The sequence below is a fragment of the Pararge aegeria genome, chromosome 9 (assembly GCF_905163445.1).
Source record: "Pararge aegeria chromosome 9, ilParAegt1.1, whole genome shotgun sequence".
NCBI lineage: Eukaryota > Metazoa > Arthropoda > Insecta > Lepidoptera > Nymphalidae > Pararge > Pararge aegeria.
Window position 1 is genome coordinate 16,998,899 of NC_053188.1, and position 12,439 is coordinate 17,011,337.

The window sequence follows — 12,439 nt, forward strand, 5'->3', positions numbered from 1 at the left end:
AGTGTCTGGGTGTTTATATGTATATTCTAAGTATGTATGTATATTATTCATAAAAATATTCTTCAGTCGTCTTAGTACCCATAACACAGGCTACGCTTGCTTTGGGGCTGGATGGCGGTGTGAGTATTGTCGTAGTATATTTATTTATTTAGTTATTTATAATATTAGAAAATCAGTATAAAGAAGTACATAATAAATTATTTTTTGTCACGTGACTTTGTTCACTACTCTACCTAATGCCCTTGGATTTGTTTGCGTGAAGTCTCCGAATAAAATAACAAAGATATTTATCAATCAATCTTATCAGTTGCTACCGATAATAAACTTACAACGCAACAGTAATGGAAAGTTCTAGACTTCAATTTCGTAAGGTTTATTTTAATATATTTTCGCTTTCAGTGTACCGCAATTGATTAAATTGCAATCGATTCAATTAAAGGTACTTAGTGCTTCTAAATGGGGTTTAAACAACTTAATTTGAAAATAGTTCTGTACAGCAATAAATAGATTCTCTCATTGTGTTATTTGTGTAAAAGAAAAATACTATTTTTAGACTTTTAATACAGTATACTACTTCGACTTATTTATTTATTGGTAGGTAACGTGTTATAACAGTCTATAGTCTAATATTTTTAAGTTATTTGTTATAAAAGCAACATGCACTTCATGCAATCTGTTTCCTAAATTAGTCATAGTTTCTTAGGATAATTAGATCGCATGAGAATGGGTTGTATAATACTAATGGCTAAGTTTGTTGTGGACTCTTCTTAGACCAGGGTGCGTTTGGAAGCCTAGTATAGCTATAGTGGGAGTTAACGAATGTAGTTATCAACATCACTTCATTTCAATTTATACATAATATACGAAACGATTCGGTACGATAGGTCTAAATGTAGAAAAAATTATGAATTTTAAATACCTTTACCGGTCTGTAGTACGAACTAATAGAAAAATGCTGTGGAGACATGAATTTATGAATATTTAATGCCTTTGTGGTTATCGTGGTTATATTTATTGTTCCATGGAAAAATGTCCACTTACATTAAACCTACATGGTATTTAAAAAAAGTACGTACTTACACAAAATTGCATCTTCGAACGCATACAATAAATACATTGTAAGTAGACAGTTTTTATGCACAATCGGGTAAAATCATCATTAACGGTCTCAAGTACCAATACATTGAAAAATGCTATGCAAACAGACACGGCCGGCGCAGTGTTAATTCACTTACCATAATATTGTCAGCTATTTATACAAATAGGACCTACTGGGTGCCACTTGCCAGCATTGTACATCGTACGTACTAGCGACAAGAACGTGCGCGCGCAATCGCGAGTAAAATCGAAATTATAAAATCGATATTTACATCGTCAACATAACATAGATCGTTTTATCGATTTTAAATATCTTTTTATCGATTAAAGTGTTACAATTAGAATATCAGACTTTTGATTTTTGGACTTGTGAATTTATTTATATCGTCCGCATACTTCTGATAGATATTTTAATACAGTTATATTCTTTTAAATATCTATTTCGGGAACATTTTTATTTAGTCTCCAAACTTTTGGAGTTTGTGTTTTAGTCGTGTGTGATGAGTTCTTCAGTGGCATTTAACTGAAAATCTGCTGACTTATTGCTGTAATTTTGTAAGTTTTCTTTATCTTTTTTATTTACTCATACCTGGTGGTTTGGTAACATCTCTTAAAGCACTGTTATTTTAATATTGTTGACGTTTTGTTGTAGAATTAAAGTTATTATTTTAAGGACACGTGATGTCCATAAAAAAATAATTATGGCAAAAAAACTATAATTTAAAAATAAGTAATGGTTGGCTTTTGTAAGCAATGGTTGTAAGACACCTTGTCTTAAATTGTATTCCATATGATTTGTGACATCTGAATTGTTGTTTATACCGTTTAGGTTAGTTGTTAATTTATGATTTTTGTATACGAATATTGTATATAGTTCTTTTATTGAAAAATATTAGAAATTATGAACATAAATCTTTGTATAATTGTATATATACGAGTATATATATATATATATACTCACTCTCTTTCTGGAAACTATCTGTACTTTCAAGTTTCAGGCACCTTCTTAGGAATCTAAACGGTGCCGATCTAAAACTTATTAATGCTTTGAATACTTTTATAGATCCGTATCATTAAAACTGCATTTTTTTTTAAATATTAGATAGGCTTCTGACTAGAGTTTTTGAAAGTGTAATCTTAAAAAAGAATATACTAGATAGTCTAGCGCCAAATTTGCTTTATTATAGATACAATAAACAAATTTCTTATCATTTTACGATTAAAATCTTACAGGTTTTCGTAATATACTTATTTGCATAATGTGGTAGGTAAGAGAAGTTTTTGTGCGTTCTTTGATAATTTCACTTCTGCGGTATTTATACTTAGCAACGAAATAGTATAAAAGGTTCAATGACAGTTAAATGCAAAGCGACCACGTTACACACTTTCCTTCAAAAACATATACGGTAAGTATTTTTATGACCGACCAATTGATAACACTTAGATAAGGCGTGGGGTCTCGACATTTTTATTAGCTTTTACTACCCACAACGCATTGGAAGACTAGTAACTGCATTCGGTGTTAGAGATTTTGTGCGTTTCTTTTGTAAGCATTTTTCTGAAAAACAAATGGATACCTACATTTTATATTTTGTAGTTAGATTCTCTTCGATCATGTATTTAAAGACGCTTATCAACTAGGAACACTTTTGAAGCGTAACTAGAAAGGTTTACAGTGTAGTGAGATAATGGTAAAAACTTCATTCGTCAACTTTAAGCTTAAGTTATAAACTAGTCCACAGGTATATTTTGAGTGTTATCAATGCAAAACATACCAAAGCTTTTTTATCGTTTATTTTTTATCCCTTAAATTATAGGTAATAGGATTTCAATATATACTATGAATTGTGACCTAGTTGAAATTATAAAAATAACTTAAATAAAAGCATTTTTTTTGGTAAATAATATTACTGTAAACTCTAATGGCTGGAGCCTTCTTTTAGGGGTAGTATTACTACATCTGAGTCCGAAGACTTAGAGTCAGAGTCAGAAGTTAGTTAGATAAAATTATTATTAATTTATTGGTCTAAACTAAGTATCGCTAAACTAAGGGTTCCGTGCTCTTAGGTTCGGTCGTAAATTTATTTATTTTTTGTTTTTTCCTCATATGCCGTTTTTATTTGTGACCGTGAAAACATCAATTCGCGATGTTTTCGGAAATAAGCTCCACATAATTATATCCGTTTCCCCGTTACGTTTTCGTACGAAGGCTTTAGTAATATAAAACTATCGGCAGTGTTTTACTTGAAACAACTTAATTACAAATATAATATTCACGTTCATTAATAATGAATCAAAACTGTTTTGAATATTTTGAAATATCTATAAACAACTTTATTTAAATCCATTTAAGCTATTAACGTTATTTTTTATGTATTATATGATTTATTACAAAATGCTAATGGGATACATAAATAGTGTTGAACGAAAGAATAAATTGATAAAAATAAACGTGATTTAAATGAACGCCCTAATGACTATTGTCCCTTTGGAATACAAGACTTTTTTTTTTCTTTGGGCTAAGTAATTTAGTTAGACGACAAATTCCAGTACGATGGAGTGTAGAAACCGATTAGGGGTATAGCCTATATATACCTAACAGGTATTAAACCTGCCTCGTTGGAGTAGTACTGCACGAAATCCTAGGTTTGATCCTTGAGGTTAGCTACTGATTAGTCAAGAAATTCTTGATGCTAGCCCCGAGGGTGATTGGCGGTGCTGGCAGAGCACGGAAAGCTGTAAATACAGCGCCTGATCTCCCTCTAGTCGTGTCTGAATTGAATATGAGAGTAAGAGAAAATAGAGTGCACCTGTGATTGCGCATACATTTGTGCTGTGCTCTCGCGTGGTTGGAAAATCTATCTGGAGATTGACTATCGTCGCCGTAATCGGTCAGGGGAACTTACTGCTACCTTGCCTAGTATGCAACGCTAAATGGTTCGGCGCCACGTCTTTAACAATAGGGTAGTAGCCACGGCCAAAGCAGAAACATACCAGAGTATATTAAACGGAAATTGCCCCTGTCGAGAATCGAATCCCGGTGCTCCCACTCACAAGACAACTGCGCTCGCCACTGCACCATATATGTCTCAATACTGATTACCTACCTCTTCCAAGTTATGACCAGGTTCACCAAGAGGCGATATGCCAAGCAATGCTGAAAGAAATGCTTTTATCGCAATTTTCTTAAAGATGTCAACTGAATGTCAAACGTATAGAAGATAACATAGTTTGTTTGTATATTATATCATAACAACCCGTATATATTATCTAAAGATCTTATCAAGTGTAATTTACCTACACGTTCTGTAGTGTGTGTGAAGATTATAATTTTCTTATAGGTATCCAATAAATAGCATGTGCTAGGTCGAAGAGTTAAGAACATACAGAACCCTCATTCAGCCATTATTGCATGCAGAACATTGTGTCCAAAAACAATGAAAACGCCCCCCGCGGAATGTTGCTAGCTCACAAACTTTTTCTCATTTTCCCATGTTATGGTAATCGTTTACAACATTAGAGTTAAAATCATCACTGTCTACTGCTAAATGGTATAAAGTGACTTACCACCTGTCTGTTAAACACTACTAACGTGGAGTGGTTTTTATTGCTGCAATATTAGTCGTGTACACGGCTTCTGTATGATCTTAATTCTGAGTGCTACGGAAATAATCTAACTACAACTTTGTCATCAAATTGATTTATAATAATAGTATAACTATGCAGAATAAGTAGTTTATAGAACGATTGGACACCTACTCAAAGAATATATTTTTTTTATTCTACAACAAGTTAGCCTTTGACTGCCACTAACCTGGTTAGATGATGCAGATTAAGATGGTAGCGGGCTAACCTGCTTGGAGCATGGCACCACGTTCGGTTGTCACTTGGCTGCACGTCTTTGTCGGTAGGGTGGTGGCTAGCCACGTCCAAAGTTTCCCACCAGCCCCGATCAGAGAGACCATAAATTCCTGAATCGAACCCTGGACCTCCACTTATAAGACCACAGCACTCACCACTGCGCCATAGAGGTCATCGAAAGAAGGAACTCATACCCTGATTAAATCTTTTTCTTACCAAAAGCCCAAGGTGAATTTTCATACAATCTTTCTTCACGCATAAGAGTACAGTTTAAAAGTCCATTCTTACGTCTCAATTTCAACCTTTATAGTTGTTTTCGATACTTCATTCTGTTAAAAGCATAAAGTCCAAATGGCTTTATATCCTGGTTTGTGGTTATTTTATTGATATCAAGTTATTTTTATTACGACGCCTACCTACAGTATCCATTATACGCAGAACATAAATGTGCAAAATTTATTAGTACGAATTTAGCTCTTTACTAATATTATAAATGCGATAGTATGTTACTACCCTTGTTCTTCAATTCCACAGTAACGGACTAACGGATCCACGTGGTTTTCACATAAATATAATTAACAGGCTGGAGAGATCATCAATATCATCATCGTCATCATATCAACCCATTACCGGCCCACTACAGAGTACGGGTCTCCTCAATACGAAAGGTTTAGGCCGTACTCCACCACGCTAGTACAGTGCGGGGTGGTTGACTTTACACTCCTTTGAGAATATCATGAGGAACAGAAGAGGTTTGATGATGTTTCTCCTTCCTCACAAAGTTTTCCTTCACCGTTAAAGCAAGTGATATTTGCATTGCTTAAAACGAACATAACTATGGAAATAGGTGCGTGCTGGGATTCGAACTCGGCAACTTGAAAGTGTAGCCGAAGTCCTGACCACTAGACTATCACCGCTGTATAGTCCTTATATCGTTATCGCGCTCTTCGACATAAATTAACAAGCATCATAAACATTAAAGAGAGCAGAAATCATAGAAACACATTTTTCTGGGAACTCCAGTTCTATGAATTATCCCAGAAAAACGTTTGGTCCTATTGTATAAAACATTTTTAATACCTTTTGTCCCCATTTAGATATATCAATTCTTTGAATATATATAATTCATCTTTTTTTTTTTTTACAATTTTTTTTGTTTGTTTTCTTTTTATTGTTTAAGCATTATTATTAGTATTTCTCTCTTTTCAATTTTTTTTTGTACCCTGTATTTTAAATAAATACATATTGTTCGCGTAGTTCATAAATATAATGAGAATAATAATGTTATTGTTAATTAGTGTAAGTGGATTTGTCCGTACTCAGTGGATTTGTCCGTACTCTTTTTTTTTACGACAATACACACTTCGTCATCTAGCCCCAAAGTAAGCGTAGCTTGTGTTATCGGTACTAAGATAGCTAATGAATATTTTTTTATGAATATAATACACATAAATACTTATAATATACAGATGACCCAGACACTGAAAAACATTCCTGTTCATCACACAAACATTTTCCAGTTGTGGGAATCGAACCCACGAGCTTGGACTCAGAAAGCATGGCGCTGCCCACCGCGCCACTCGGCCGTCATATTATATATTACATAACTGATAATAAATAAAAAAATAATAAATCAAACCCATAACCGGTTTGTACGCGGCATCATACCAAATCGCTTCCATTCTTGTTCGTCTTTGTTGGTAGAGTGGTCAGCCAAGCCAAGTACAAGCCAAGAATGGAGCCTCCCAAAAGACAAAAAGACAGACAATGCAATATAAAGGGATTCATACTCTTGTAGCTAATTAACACATATTTCCAGTATTTGTTGTAATGATGTGCTCTCAGAGGCACAGAATAGAACCGAATAGAATTTCTTTATTTGGCGGAATGTGGTTGTTTTGCTCTTACAATTAATTATGTTTATACCTTTAAATTCAAACTAATCTAATAGTATGCAAATCTGTCTTGAATTAAATTTATCTTATATCCTTAAACGAGTAATTCTTGTATATACATAATTGAAATCACGGAATCAACTCCAACGATTTTCATGAAATTTAGTATACAGGGTTAGGGGGCGATACATCGATCTTTAGAAAATGATTCATTTTTGGAAAATGTCATTTTATTTGTGTTTTCCGGTAATAACCGATTTGGTGCAACAAAGTTGCACGGGTCAGCTATTAATAAAATGAAGTATCAGATTTCATATTCAATGAAAAAAATCATAATGATTTTTATAAAAAATAGAAACACTTAAAAACACAACAAATATATAAAGAAACGGACAACATACAATTTCGCAATAGAATTATTATAAATGATGTCGCAAATATACTTAATTGGTATAATAGTAGGGACATGTAATAACATGATATACCTAATTATTAAATCTGAGAAAATCTATTAACACGAGTTGATGGATTTTCTTGTACATAACACTTATGTATGTTTTTAGTGTAATTTGTTGTGTACCTACTACAATTTATCTTTGAGAGATAAATTTAAATATGTTAAGATAATGACAGTTTTTAGCCAGTACATATTTGAAAATTTAAAATATATCTAAATTTAATTTAATAAATTTAAATGTGACTGCAATAATTTGAACATTAGAAGCAAAAATAAACTTGCAGTGCAATATACTAGACAACATAAAATAAGTAATTCATTTAAAGGAAATTGTATACGATTTTACAATAAACTACCAGTTGCTTTGAGATATCTCTGAAAAAGTTCAAAGTGTGTTAAACGTAAGCTTACAGAAAACTCCTATTATAGTATTGAGTAGTTATAACAAGAACACAAACCGACTAAGTTTGTTGAGGACTTCTTAGACCCGGGCGCGTTTGGAACTCTCGTAGCTTTAGTTTTAAGTTGACGAATGTAGTTATCGCCATTAACAAACTTCTATGTTATATTATACATGTAATGTACGCATCAAAAGTGCCATAAATATGCCTATTTGAATAAAAAAAATATTTGACTATATCATACCGTCTCCTCGCTCATAGAAGACAGGTTTTTAGAGCATCGACCCACCCTATAATGCGGATCGGTGGATTTGCCAAACCCGGATATTTCTATAAGAATGTAGAAATGTATGTTTATCGCCATAAGTTAGCTGACGACAGGTTATGCAAACCGAAGAAAATATATTTATACATACACTATTTTTATATAATCTACGTAAAACTCGGTAATCCTGTTCTTTATAAAATAGTTATGTGAGAAAAGACTCAGGCACAAATCCCGTGCATACCGTTTGTTTCCCTGGGATTAAAAAAATACTATGTAGTCTCCGACTTTCGACTCCCTTTATGCCTAAACTCAAAATTATTAGTTTCTTAGTTATAGCGCTAAAGAAGAACAAACAAACAACTTCATATTTATAATATTAGTATGGAAATCAGGATAAAGATATTTCATCATAAGTAAAGGTATACATTGTTAAATAAAAAAATGCTTTACGTGAATCAAGCGTATTCTTTGCACTGACATTATTTGGGTCTGGAAGATGATCAAAGCCGTTTAAGATCTGAAATAGTTGATTATTTACTTGGGTCACAGAATTCAGAACATACAGAACCCTCATTCAGCCATAATTGCATGCAGTTTATTGTGTCCGAAACCAGTGTAAACTCCGTCTCACTTAATTGAATGAATACCAAATCTAGACTTTCCATAATCTCATACACATATGAGTCTCAATCTTCTTTCACGATGGTGCGAAAAAGTTCACGGGTTCGGTGCACGCGTCGCAGAACTCCACATAAAAGTCTATGATTACTAACAACTAAGTATTTATAACGAGTCTTAGTTTACTTCGAAACCGCATCCGAAGTAATAAATAACACCTATAAGGAAATAAGTACCGTGTACACATTCGCATGGGCAAAGAATATAATATTACTATTTATTTACATGCAATCTATTGGATGCTATGTTATTCAAACACGGGGCTCGACTACAAAGCAATTTTTTTTTTCTTTATTTGGTTTACCAACAGCTTTACATTTCAAAAAAACAATTTAAACTAGCTTATACTGTATGAAGACAAAATGTAAATCTACTTACAGGTAAACACCGCATGCAATAAAGCAATTCTTTTGTTTGCTTTTTTGAGAACACATGCGTTGTTATTTCTAATTTCCGTTTTATTACATTTATTGGCGGACGCGGCTTTTTCGGATTTTTCTTTGAATTTATAATGTTACAGTAAATTTATAAAGTGGGTAAACAATTAAACTTTGATTAACAACCAATGTTCATGACATTGAGTTGGTGGGTATTTTGATATAAATACGACTGCATCATCGATGTACCGCAGTCCTACATGGACTCGAACGATGCAAAGATGGTGTGTCGTCGTGTAGTGTGCCGGTGTCTTAGTCGTTTAACAATAGTGATCTCATTTACACATTTTTTTAATAAATTAATATACTACGACAATACACACATCGCCATCTTGCCCCAAAGTAAGCGCAGCTTGTGTTATGGGTACTAAGATAACTGATGAATATTTTTTATGAATAATATACATAAATACTTATAATATATAGATAGACACCCAGACACTGAAAAACATTCATGTTCATCACACAAATATTGTCCAGTTGTGGCAACGGCCTTGGACTCAGAAAGCAGGGTCGCTGCGCACTGCTCCAATCGGCCACATGCTTTAACGGTGAAGGAAAATATCTTGAGGAAATCTGCATGAGAGTTCACCATAATGTTATGGCCTTTGGTTGCCTGGAAGAGATCGCTATGTAGCGATAAGGCCGCCAAATTGTATACTTTTTGTTAAATTTTTTACTTGTAATTTGTTATGTTTATGTGGTGTACAATAAAAGTGTATTCATTCATTCATTCATTCATTCATTCAATGTTAGCATGGGCGTGTGAAGTTTAGCAGTCGGCACTTGGCCAGCGTGTTGGACTACCGTCTGAACCGGCCCGTAATTGGTGTACTATGATGATGATGATTACGTCCTGTGTCTATTTTGTATCAAAATTGATAGTTGGCCATTCAAAGGGGCAATGCTGCTAGTATCTTAGGCCTCGCTGCTGTGGTTTCGAAGACGTTTTAAATTTTATTTCGTTTAATTCTAGTACATCGGTAATTTTAGGTTAGATTTACTCATAAGTTGTTGGTAAATAACCAATCATTTGTTAACTATAAATTCATATTTGCTAGATATTTTATTCAAGTCATTAGGATTTTACAAATACCCTAATAATTATTATTTAGTTAATAGAAAGTTTTCAAGAAACAATTTAAAATTATATTTGATTAACAACCAATGTTCATGACATTGAGTTGGTGGGTATTTCGATATAAATACGACTGCATTATCGATACACTTCAGTCCTACATGGACTCGAACGATTCATAGATACCTCCCGATGTCTAAGTATTTTATCAAAGTATTTTAATGGTAGTGAATAGTAATAAATTATTATAATCATAATACCAACCCTACCTACAACAAGGGATGGGTCTCCTACCATTAGAAGGGTTTAGAACGCAGTTCACCACAATATTAAACCAGCCCACCAGCAACGTCTTTTTTTTTTTTATTACACTACAAGTGCCTAGACGCCGAAGCCTCCCACAAGACAATACCAGAGATAATTCGGAAATAATAAATTCCCAAATCTCCTTAGCCATCAACTTGCCTCTGGCTGGGATCGAAACTCATAGATCACAGTACTTACCACTGGGTCAGAAATACTACAGATCACTCGAGATTAAAATAGAGGGAAACGTATTCAATCATTAATGATAATTCACAAAAAATCTAAGACCATAAATCTCGCAAGCTTCAGTTCTTTGCGGTGAAACGGTGTTACGAAGTTTGCAAAGTTTTTTTCGTAGCTTAATTGAAAATGACGGGCGAAGTTCACACTTCACGAGCGCTTGGCGATGAGGTATTTAAATATGCAGCATCATAACCTGGATTCTTTAGATTATATCGACCTCCCTGGCGCAGTGGTGAGCGCTAAGTTTTAACTTGGAGGTCCCGGGTTCGATTCCCGGCAGGGGCAATCTGAATTTTCTCTTGTCTGGTCTGGTGGGAGGCTTTTGCCGTGGCTAGTTACCGATAAAGACGTGTCACTAAGTGGTTTAGTGTTCCGGTGGGATGTAGAAACGTATCAGGGGTATGACTGCCATACTCCCTAACAGGTTAGCCCGCTACCATCTTAGGCTGCATCATCACTTACCACCAGGTGAGATTTCAGTCAAGGACTAACTTGGAGTAATAAAAAAAACGGTGAGAATTTTAACTCTCTGCCTATTACGGTTCATAAGGTAGGCACAATTACAGCCCGCTGACAATAATTAGGGACGAATAAAAACTTTGTAATATGGTCCCGTTAGCACCCATCTGGTACGGAACCCTAAAAATAATTCGTATTTTATGATAAATAAATTTAATAACAGTTGTCGAGTTATTTACGCAAAGTTGGAACTAAAAATAACCAAAACCTTGTTTAGTTCGAATAACAGATACACGACGAGCCATAAAAACATCAATTCTTACTGATTTATTCACTTCCTTTAAATAAAATATATTTTTATAATGTCCCTTGTCAGTATATAAAGTTTCTATAAAATTCTAATTCAAAAATTCTTTATTCATGTAGGCCTATCTGAAGCGTTCAAAAGATTACGTTGTGAGGTGAAGGTGATAACTTCCTTTGTTACTTTATTACTGAAGCTCGGAGGGTTTTAAACGCGACCTGCTCTAAGAAGAGCCCACTAAAAACATAGAAGGCTGGGTGTCGTGCTCTGTCGTGGAACAGTAATAGGTGGTAATGAACCTTCATCATCAGTCGTCGGGTCTCCTCCAACAATGAGAAGGGGTTAAAACCGTAGTCCACCACGCTGGCCCAGTGCGGATTGGTGGACTCCACACACCTTTGAGAATATTATGGCCTATACACATTATTATATTTCTAGAGAACGCACTATTTATAAATTATGTGTTTTAATTTTATAATATTAAAAGTATGGAAGAAAAATATTTACAAACTAAAATTCAAATTCAAATTCAAAATTTCTTTATTCATGTAGGCCTAACACAGGCACTTATGAAGCGTTCATACATATATGTTTACATAGTTGTAAGGGGATGGTGATAACATCGTTCGCCAACTTAAACCTAAAGCTACCATTTTTTTAAATTAATATTTACAATAAATATAAGCCGTCTAAATGTTCACTTATGGGCATGGTACCTAAAATGCTGGCGCTATTGCACCATTGAATAGCTAGACTTAGCCGTTGAGCCAAATAAGTGCCAGCTATAGGGTCACCAGACGTAAGGACCAATTTTTGTGACACTATGTTAATAAAATTAATTGATTGTGTTTTAATTTCTAGTAGGTATTTTGGATTATTGTCTAATGATGCAAGGTGGATATTACAAAACACATTTTATCTGTATACGAAGGTCATCTGGTCGTTGACCAAATA

General features: G+C 34.0%; 1 protein-coding gene across 1 annotated transcript in view; it reads left to right on the forward strand.

Annotated features, from left to right (window-relative positions):
* The first annotated feature begins 1,298 nt into the window (after positions 1-1,298).
* LOC120626187 (alkylglycerol monooxygenase-like) overlaps positions 1,299-12,439 on the forward strand; it is a 44,171-nt gene continuing 33,030 nt past the window's right edge. Inside the window, exon 1 of the mRNA XM_039893564.1 lies at positions 1,299-1,653. The gene's annotated coding sequence lies outside the window, so the exon portion shown is untranslated. The remainder of the gene's footprint in view (positions 1,654-12,439) is intronic.